Genomic DNA, 11,794 nt, shown 5'->3' on the forward strand with positions numbered 1-11,794 from the left:
GCAACAACTGAATGCATTTAGGCAGGTATACATTACACAGCATCAGAGTAGGGAAGAAAGGTGATTTAAGTGACAGAATGTGGTTTGGTTGTTGGTCCAAAACAGCTAGGTCTGAGTATTTCTAAAACTGTTCTGCAATATTTACATACAACCATCTCTAGGGTTTTTAAGTGTTCTAAAAAAAGGGAAAATATCCAGTGAACAGCAATTTTCTTGGTGAAAATATCTTGATATCTGAGAATGTCCGGACTAGTTTGGGCTGATAGAAAGTCACCAGCATTACACACATTACCACTTACTGCAACTGAGGTATCCATTAAAGTATTTCCGAATACACAACACATAGATCCTGGAAGCAGATGGGCTACAGGACCGGTGAGTGACCACTTTGGGTCCAACTCCTGTCAGCTAAGAATAGGCACATAAGGCTACAGCTCTCATAAGCACACCAGAGCAATGTTACAGAGGCATTCTAAACTTATCACAGAACTTCTCATGACTGTGATAGGTGTGGCAAATTCTAAGTTATAAAAAGGATCCTGGAACACAGATGTAGAAGACATTCTGGTGAACAGTACATAATTCATTGCAGAGTAATTGGATACTTAGGATGGACGGACAGATGTAAAAACAACTGGAAACAATATTAATAGTTAGCTAAAAAGACATTCATCCTAAAAACTGCAATTCTCATACTCCTCAGTATGAAAATAGGTTAAGTAAAGCACTCATATGGGATAACCTGGTTGAATTTTGTGACTGAGCATTGTCTGGCTCAATCAAATGTGCAATATTCAGGCCAATGATGAAATCTGAGCAACATCATATTAGATGACACATCAATTTAGAGACTTCTACCCGTGCAGTAGAGACATCCAAAAATCAACACCTACTGAGCAGGCACAAAATCAGAAACCTGCACAGCAGGAGACAATTTGTTTAACAGCACTACTGCGCAGTGTTCCTGATTTTGTACTGTGGATATTACCAAACCATATGCTATTCTCCTCTATGTCTATACATACTGTACATGTTAAAGTTCCACCTTTTGTGAAGTTGTGAAAATCCCCGTGTGAATGCAGCATTAGAGTCCAACTTTAGACTTCCTACTCCAGCAAGTTAGCGGACAAATCACTCTCTCTAGTTGTGTTTTTTATTTTGTTTTTATACTTACCTTTTAGATTTTTACAAGTTAGTCATGCAGGGTTCTTTTCTTCTTTGGATATTCTATTTAATTATTTGGCCACATTAGTATTACTAGATGACATTATTATTTTATGTAAAAAAATATGTCTGCCTGCTATTATTTAAAAAATCCCAGTCAGATATATTTAACAAAAAAAATATGGTATATTATGAAAAAAATGAGAATTCAACATACTTAGAAGACTTTTCATGCCAAGTTTACTAGTGATAAAGGTTGGGGCTGTATCTTTGGGGATGGGATTTGCAATGAATGTGAAGGGTTTTAGGCATACATTGTTCTTTCACTTAGTTGTATTTATTTTTATTGATATAGCAACATGCTCAGCTCCAAGAAAAAATGGTCAGTAGTAGATAGCATACTGTGTTTTGAGCCATCTAAAGAAAAAAGTTCCTATAAACCTAAAATAAATATAGGTAAACCAGAAGAAATAAAAACTCCAAATTCATATTGGAAAAATTTTTTTTTAAAGGAAAGCCTTGCATCCCAAAAAGCAGGTATATGTAGAAAATGGCTTTAACAGCAATACACTTAAAATAATAAATCCCCTAGATAATGCTCCTAAAAAAAAAGTTTGTCATTGACAAGACAGCAGCTAAAGGTGTCTGATGATCTTTAGATAATCACAATATACAACAAAAGTGGAGGTTGCCTTAAAAGCTAGCAATTGGAATTTAAGTACAGATTTCTAATTGGCATTACCTTCTCCCTATGCAGTTTGCCAGCTTTCCTTACCTTTCCCTTTCCATATTCATTGGCATTGTGGTTAATCTTCACCCCCTCTTACTTATATAGTGAGTTGGGCCTGCCCAAGCTTTAGGCTAAGTACACAGGTGCAATAGTTCTCGTCCGATAATCGGCTCAGGGACAATAACGGACGAGAATCTGGCGTGTGAACAGCGCCCATCGTCCGAAGGACTGTCCTAGCGGATTGATGGACGATGTATGATCATAATGAAAGTGAAGGGGAGAGAGTGCAGCGAGTACCATTCTGTTGTTTTCCCTCTTCATAGAGCACTAGTTAGTCACTCTTAGTCGTACCCCCCCCCCCCCCTTCCCCATAGAACAGAATAGTGCTGTATGTATAGTGACCCTTTCCAACGACAAAAGACTGAAAGATGCATGTACTGCTCTATAGAGAGGAGAGGGGGGAGAACAGCACCCGGCTGTGCTCTTTCCCCTTCACTTCCTATATGATCGTTCGTAGATCCATGAGGATGGATCCATGAACGATGAATGACGAGCACTGTACACACGTCAGATTCTCATCTGACATCAGCCCTGAGGCGATTATCGGACGAGAATTATCTGACGTGTATGTAGCCTTATTGATCAGTCTGCTTTGATGCAATCATGCCTACACATACATGCACATTCTGAGTCAGTGTGCTCTAAGCAGATGTTTCTGATACCAAATAATATTTTAGGAGGATTTTGGTACTTGACAAGCAAAATTCAGCCTGGTTTTCTAGGTTTTCTAATCCAGCTGTAACTGCCTAAATCAGCCAATAAATTTTAATGTTGATCAGGAATTACCTTAAATTTTATAGTATACTTGTATTTCCATGGCAAATTATCTTTTTTTCTAATGCCCACCACAAGCAATCTTTCCATTACATGGCCAACAGTTTCTTTAACAGGCATCTTGTCAGAGGAAAACAGGTTCTTACTGAGGAAGTTAAATAGGATAACATACGTCTTATTTGGACAAGCATTGAAAATAGATAGCGCCACACCTGCAGTGTAGTTCCGTGTATTCAGGAGGAGACATGGTTCATGAAGTATAGTCCTATAAGTCTTAGTCCATAGAACACTTTCAGACACAATATCTAATTGTTTAGTTTTTCTTTCAAGTGCTTGATATCTTTTACAAATACAAATGTTCAGGTCAACAGAAGGGTCTGCACATGACTGGTATATACTGAATGGGGTCACTCTGTGGTAACCTAGGAAAAGTATTCCCTCTCTCTGGGTTGTAGAATCAAAAAACAAAGTAACTGTAAACCTGTCTTCATCATACTCGGCACTGTATGATTTGACATAAATGTCTAATACAATGGTGGTACCACCAGTTCCATTGTCAATACTGATTTTTACATTATTAAATCTGGTGGCAACAAGTGCAAGACAAGATCCATTGTTGCCTCTCTGCTGTTCGGTAATTCGTTTATTAATATGGTTTAAGGCAAACTCTGCAAATAAAGAGTAATAGGAGGAGTTATTTTCTGTTGTGTAGGAACCCTGGCAGATACAAAGATTTGGGTGCAATCTTGGTATGTCACTGCATTTTCGAAATGGAGATACAGGACTCAAAAGTCCATCATGATTCACACTGTACTTTGAAACTTTTCCATCGAACCTTTTATTATTTGGAAGAAGTCCTTTTAAAGTATAATGTACATCTATGAGACTTACTAATCTCCTCTGGTTTTTATGCAATGCTTTCATTTTTGTATCTCCCAGGACTTTGGATGCAAAGTCAGGTACGATCATAAAAAGGAAAGGATGAAAGATTTCAACATAAGCTTCAGGTGATGCTGAAAGAAAATGTCCGTATGTATTACCATGGTCGGAAAGAATGAAGGATATTGTATTTGTCTGATGTGCAAGAAAGGAGACATGTTTAGCTAGATCCTCATCTATTTGCTTTATTCTAATGCCTGTGTCTTCGTGGGCTGTGTCCAGCATCATAAATGTAAAAGTTGGCTTGTTTAAACTGACAAAACGATTTATAAAATATTCCACATACTGAATAAGATAAGAGTGTTGATGTATGCCATTGTAGCAGACAGAGCTTGGACCATGAAAGTTGTTCTTTATTTTGTTCTCCTTTAAGACTAAACAGCTACTATATGTAACATCCACGCGGTCAATTCCAGCCCTATGAAGGGCTTCATTAAACAGCTTTACTCTCTCTGGGTATGGTGCAGTCAGATTCATGGCTCCCTGTTCCTTGACAAGACCCCATTCAAAAAGCCAACACAAGTCTTCCACATACAGTGTCTCATAGCCGTAAGATTTTAAATTTCCAAGTGTTTCATTTAAATCTACAGTCTTATGAGAAACACTGAAAGCATTTATCAAGTTATCAAAATTTTTAATGCCTTCAAAAAGTGCTTGTAAGGATTCCAGTGTCTGGCCCTTGATTCCTTGAAAGAGTTCAAAATCAAAAACACGTCCTGCTTTAAAATGCTTTTCATTCAGATCCCTTAAATTTTGTATAGTTTTTGGCAAAGTTCTGTAGAAATGGTGTCTGGAGAGAGAATCCAGTAATAAAATATTAACATTTAATAATGACTTTCTGCTGTGTTTTGTCCTTTTTTGTTTACTGCTGACATGCAGTGTAGGTGGTAGAATAAGGAGCTGTGATGCAAGTTTTCCAGCATTGGTTACACATTGAATTACACAATAGCCATTGTTTCGATAGTTTGGGTTGTAATCTGTAAGTAACTGAACATTAATAAATGTTTCAAGTTCTTCAGTGGAGTTTAGTTTGTGCCATTTGTATTTTCCTATTTCAGACACATATATTCCAATAGCTACATGGGAGAGTCTTTTGCAGACATCATGATCACATAATACTTGTACTTCCTTTAGATTTAGGACCTAAGAGGATTTATTTAAAATTACAAAAATACAAAAATGAAGAGTGAATATATTTGATTTAAATGTGAACTTGAACATACATGTACACATATTTTTTATATTTCACTATTTTTTATAAACAGGAAAAACTTTTCTCTGTGGACTCTTTTTTGATTTGTTCTTCTTGGAAAAAAGGTAAAACTCTCTGCATACTTTTTTTTTTATTAGCAGCTAAAGAACTCAGAAGGTTACCCAATCAAGTAGCATTTTAGGATGGATAGGTCAGCTTTAGCATCCTCAATGTTTCTCCCAATAGAAGTGTATATTACTTAACAAATATACATATAGAGCCTGATTTAATAAAGCTCTCCAAGGTTGGAGAGGATAAACTTTCATCAGTGAACCTGATTGATCCAGCAAACCTGAAATGGATTTGTTACCAAATGATTTCAATCCTGGACCAAATCTATTCCATGTTTGCTGGATCATCCAGTGTCATTGACGAAAGTGTATCTTCTCCAGGCCCCTAACTAGACTAAATTATGTTGTTAGTTATATTTCTTAGTTATATTTCTTTCCTATATTTCACACTCACACTGTCAATAGGTTTGTAAAGGTTTTCCAACAAAGTGATGCAACCAAAACTAACTGATCTGCAATATCTATCTTATTTGGTTTATTTATATACAGCCTATTTATAAGTGTCTATTGCACTATTTCTGCAAATTGCATGATCCTTGTGTGTAAACTGTCTTATTCCAACAACCGCCTTTCCCTACTTATTTTAATCTGCTCATGATTGGCCTGAATGGGGAAACACATACTGCAAAACAGACATTTCATATTATAAGCCTAATATGTTTGGAATATTATAGTGCAATGTGATTCAGATATTACCGTCATATTAAAGGACCACACCATGTATTTTGGTTCTCAATAGAGATGGAGCAAATTATACCTTCTATTATACCACTTTATTGTTGGAATAGGTTTGAATGCTGTGTGTGCTTTGGAACATGCCACAGATAAAAAAGAAAAAAAAAAGACTGTGAATTCAGATGTTGAACTTAATATAGGTTAAGCTAGTATAGGATTTCTGCATAATTTCCAGGACACTATAGCTTTAACTAGGATTACCTATACCATCAATTTTCTTGTTTTTCTTTCCAACTCGCATCAACTTTTTCAACCTAACTGGCTGCTTAACTATTCCAGCCATCGTACACCCCCCTCCTATGTACAGGCTCCAGCAGCAAATGTATGTCATTTCCTGGGACAGGTTTTATTATAGTAATAAGTGTTGGTATGGCCTGGTAATAACTGCTTTTACCTGACAAATAATGTGAGTCTGCTGATGACTGCAGTCTGTAGGCTTTTCTCTAAAAATGGTTTTCATTAGACGACAGGATCCAGGAGCAAACATTACCCTCTTGCAGGAAACCTCATCAGATGTGTTCTCGTATGGCATCAGTTGAAAGACTGGACAAGAATCATCCTTTTTTATATTTTCTTCACTTTTCTCTATAGCACCAAGTTTATTATGTAGATTTGGGGATTTTGTCATCTTAGATAATTAAAAAAGGAAAACAAGAGGGTCGATTACTCCAATAACCAGCAATGAAAAAACATTTAAACCTATACCCACATTTTTGATGTCTCTGTTGAACTAGGACACAATATTTGCAATTCTCCTGTCTATGTAGACCTAAATGTTCTCCTGCCTCTACAAAACTACAACATTATGTATGTGTTTCTTCTGGCTTTATAAAGCAACCAGCCCATCACACTATGCTTGTATTTCTCCTGGACGTGTACAGCTACAAGAACTAGCACTAAATGTCTGCGTGCCACTTGACTGCAAATACAAATCTTATCAAACAATAATTTTTATCTCTCTGCAAAACTAAAATGAGCATTTTTTAATCACCTGCAACAAAATAATTATTCAATTTAATTTGTTAATGCTACAGGTTAATGGTCCCCAACCTTTTGGATGTCACGGACCACTAAATTTACGGCACATGCGCAGGGACTCGTGTGTCATTCAAAGAGAAAGAAACTGAATGATGCCAGAATACGCCCTCTACCCTGAGCCTGTGATCCATACGCGGGGCATGGTCTGTGGCTCTTGCTGGTTCACCCTCTCAGTAGGGTTATTCTCCTGACCCCGTTGGTGGGTGCACTGGGCAGAGCCGCAGACCACCAACATTTGTTTTATGTCATTCTCAACTAAGGTTTCACCAGAGGTTGCTAGGGGTTCCTTGAATTGTGGCTGCCTTATTTAGGTTTTATTGCTGCATGGCAGGGACACTAGCATGACCCCAATAATCTATTTATCATAAAAAATAGGAATTGAATTTGGACCTCTATGGTAAGAGGGACATTCAGCGCATTAGTCATCTAATGTAAGGGGCATTTTTCCAATGAATTTGTTTTAGCAGGTGTTCCCTGAGACCTGAACATTACATTAAGGGTTCCTCCAGCGATAAAAGGTTTATCGTGGTTGCTATCAGATGTTCAAAGTCCCATAAACAATTAATTCACACCATTTTTTTCCTATAAAAGCTGCATGTGTTTTCTTTGGGGAGATCATGGTAAGGAAAGAATGTCACTGAAATAAAAAGTTTGCCAATGAGGGCAAAAGCCTCAGACCCAAATGCCCATCACTTAGTTTATATACTGTAATGTGTAATAGAGCTCCTTTGAACATGGTAGTCATACTGATTAGCTTTTGAGCTCTTTAATAAACCATCTTTTTTCTGGATAGATTTTTGTAAATGTGAAATGTACTTAAGCCATATGTCATATTGAACCAGTCATTAGGAATGTAACATTTCTACCTATTAGTTTTTAACATAATATTTAACACATAATAGTAACATATAATTAAACACAATTAATATTACCTCAGCTTTCATCCTAATACTGTTGTAAGATGGCCAGGAATTATCCAGTGATGTCTGTAGCAGCCAAAGTGTATACTGAAATTCAAAGTAATGTTAAAGTAATGGGAACTGTCTAAGAATCTAAATGTATAAATAATAATAAAGAAAATCATTGCCACTAATGAGGGAAAACTTTGCAAATACTTCATACCGCACAATGTCCTACTCTGTTTTCCACTTATCACTGTAGAAATCAATCCCAAAACAGTTGGAAAGCACTAAAAATCTTTTTTTTTTTTTCAATTATTTTTTATTAAGAAGAAATTAAGATCCTATTTTATGTTTTATGTCTATGTTTATTGATTGAGGTTTTGTCACCTTTAGCATCCTGATACCTGAAGAAAGGGAAGCACAGTTATAAAGAACACAACAGTTATAAATGTGCCAAAGATCCTTTTAAAATTGGTGTTACCATGGTTACACCCTATTAGTGCTATGTAAATGGGCCTTTTGGTTAAATTGGGAAGTTTTAGACTTCTAAAGAGAAAAAAGAATGGCTGTATCTGATGTCACAATAACAAACCCTGGGAATACAGGAAAGCTTAGCAGAAACATTACATTTGGTGCAGGTGTATTGTATAGCAAGAATGCTTATATCCAGCAATATTCAAATGAACATTAAAGCACAAGTAAGTCCTAACTATAATATTTAGTTAGCCTATGTATTATTCATCAGAAATTACTTGTTTTCCCCCAGTTGTCATCTTTTGTTGCATATCATTGCTGCTTATTAGGTTTGTTCAGATTTGGATACTAACAAATACAACATTTTCCCTGTTTAGCCTAACTGTAAATAGTTTATTAAAAACTTGTTGTTGTTGCTGTTGGGCAAACGTAGCATAATTAAATGTTTTAATTATGTTTATTTTGGAGTTGGGCAAACATGCTGGGTTTGGTTTGTGAAGGCTATAGCAACCAAAGGGTTGGGGAAAAGATGTATGAAGTTTGATGAGCTATCTGTTCAAATTGAACATTACTATAGTCTATTGGAGATAAGTCTTCCAGGTATAGAATTGACAGTCTATTTTCTCTTTGAATGGAATACCATACGAACATTTGATACTAAAAGAAGGTTCACCTGTCCTCAATAAACTTTCAGTGAACTTCAGAAAATGTTTGTTTACCTCTATGCTAGTTGATACATTTAAATTACATTATATTTGTTATTAGAGATGTTACAAAAAAATGTTCGACTTAATTTAAAATATCATTTATGGTCATTTTTAAATACAACTAACATAACTAGCTGAAATTAATAAGTATATCAATATGCATATAACATAAAATCCTGGAAAGGATGTATTGTATACATAATGTATACATAGAGAACAAAAAAAATCAACTAGGTGCAATGCTAATCGATACAACATAAATCTGTAATCTTTACAATAGATTAATTTGTGGTACCTCATCCTAAATATGCAGCTTAATTTTAAAGAGAACAATTTACATAAAAGATTGCCTGGAAACAGAACCCATACTGAGACTTGAACAAATGCTAAACCGAATTGATGTTGGAAGTGGCAATTAGGTAGGGACTTGACTATTTTAGATATAATTGTCCATGTAATGAATTCCATGGAAGGCTATTTTTTCAGTTCCAAGAAAAGCTTTGCTTTGGCAATTTTCTCAGGTGTATCCTTGTTGTAAGCCATAAGCATTATGAAATAGTAAAAAAGGTTTGCTTCTGATTTTGTATATTGTACAAAAATATGCATATACACACACACACCTTCACACAAATGCACTATAGCATAAATGTATCAAAATGCATCTGAATACACTTACCAGTGTAGAAATAAAGCCTAGTAAGACCATACAAGTTGTAATTTTATACAGAAGTCCTTGACGTAATAACATCTTGCTGAATCTCTGGTGTCTGTTAAGAAAATCTTCTGCTATATGATGTAGATGATTTCTTCAATTCAGCTCACTCATGATTTTGAGAGATGTAGATCTAGTTATAGTAGACTGAGTTACAGCAAACTTGGTACTAACAACATTTTTCACTAACAACAACTTCTACCTGACATAGTTTCCATAGAACTGGTTGCTGATTTAACAGCCCACTGAACTGTGACACTCTCCCATAGATTTACTACTAGGGAAGACAAGTAACATGTATAAAACTAGAACAATCCAAGATCACTATTTAAAATGGACCTCCCATGGGAAATGATTGGTTCACTTACATTGCCCAGACCCCCTCTAATTTCTTAAAGCATCTAGTATAAGTAGATGAAAAATGGGGTAAATGTGGAATTACACTCACATAACCCTCAGCTCATGGCTTGGATGGTGTCACTGTTTTGGGAAGATTTCCCTGAAACACAGAGCAGGCAAAATGTCACAATGCAATGTTTGCTATGAACTTCAGAAATCATCCTGGATAAAAATTTTAGGATCAATGTTTTTTTTTTTTTAAAGGGATCTATCACCACATTTTTTACTTTATATAAAAGGGTAAATGACGCTTTTACATAAGGTTAAAATTTGTTTTTTTTTTCCTAAATACTTTTTATTTAATTGAAAAGGAGACCCCTCCCCTTCTCTTTTTACCATTGCGGCGGTGAAGAGTGAATGGGAAGCCTACAACCCCCTGGGATACATATGTCACGTATTCCTTGAGGCTGCGGGCTGCCCTGAGATTACGCATGCCCAATCTCAGGAGCTTTCCTTCACCCCAAAAAAAGAAAAAAAGTGCTGCCCTTTGTACACAACATGCCACCATGTTTCTGTGGAGTATATAATGTGCATAAAAATTCATTTACCCTACATCATTATAGTTTCATGGTTAAAACATAGGACTTTCTTATAACCATTCAAAAAAAAAAACATAAGAACATATTATAATGCGGGGCAGGGCTAAAATATTAGTCCCCATGGCGGTGAGCAATGGTAGGACCCCCCAAAATAGAGGTAGAATATTGCCTTTTTTCCAGTGTGACCAATCACAAGTGTCACAGCACACCCAGCAGATAGTTTTCTTATTACCCCTTCTCCTCCAAAACTAAGAAGAGGATGGACAGGCTTCAGAAGGACATTTAGACCTCCCATGACCTAAGCATTATACATAGATAGGGTAAGAAGCTGGAGGACTGATAACAATATTTAGTAAAATAAATTAAATTAATGAAAAATGGATACTTCTGCACGACAAATGCTTCTTTTAAAAGCAAAACAAATCATTTTCACTGCCACAAATGCCACTGACAGTAATACTATTTCCTAAGGTTGATAGTAAATGATGTGCTGTCCAGGGACACTAATTTGACATTTAAAAGGATTTATGTGTCATAAAGGTAATGCCTAAAGTCTCATGTGATGTAAAGTTCCTCATCCTGCTGTATGGTATTTTTAAAATTCATTTTGGTATTGGTAAATTTCCCATGGCAATGTTTGGCATTTTATGATTGTTTTACAGTTTGCTCATTAGCCCCATTAACACATACAACAAAAACATCCTCCTTTTATTTCCATCTGCATGGACATAATACCCATAGTCAGTACAACACTGTAACCTTAATGCATACAACACTACAAGTCTATAAGGCACTATACATCAATCAGATGATTTGCTGGCTCCAGATTAGTAGGATCTTACCTGCATAACCAACCAAACGTCTATGAGGAGCTATGAGGAGTCTATAATTTCCTTTCAATCCATATTTGCACCACTCAATATGTATATATAGTCAATTTCTAAAAGAATATTATTCTTAAATTTAAACTCACATTATTCAACTATGTCAATTATAACTAAAGCACTAATTTTAAAACATAAATAAAAAATGGCCAATAAAATTGTCAATAAAATAATTTAAAGTGATTTAAGATTACAACTTTACAATGTACGTGCATCTTTAATTGTGACAGTACATACTAATACTGCCACCTAGTGGTAAACCTAGTGGTTATTGTTTGCAGAAAAAACTGCAGAAGTTTATGTTGCCTGGAAATGTTTTTGGGGAAAAAATCATATATATGCTCCAGTAGCAAGCAAAATATACACATTTTCATGGTTACACCTATGAGGTACAGAAAGTATGTTTCTAAACTT

This window comes from Pyxicephalus adspersus, chromosome 3 (assembly GCF_032062135.1).
Source record: "Pyxicephalus adspersus chromosome 3, UCB_Pads_2.0, whole genome shotgun sequence".
Taxonomy (NCBI): Eukaryota; Metazoa; Chordata; class Amphibia; order Anura; family Pyxicephalidae; genus Pyxicephalus; species Pyxicephalus adspersus.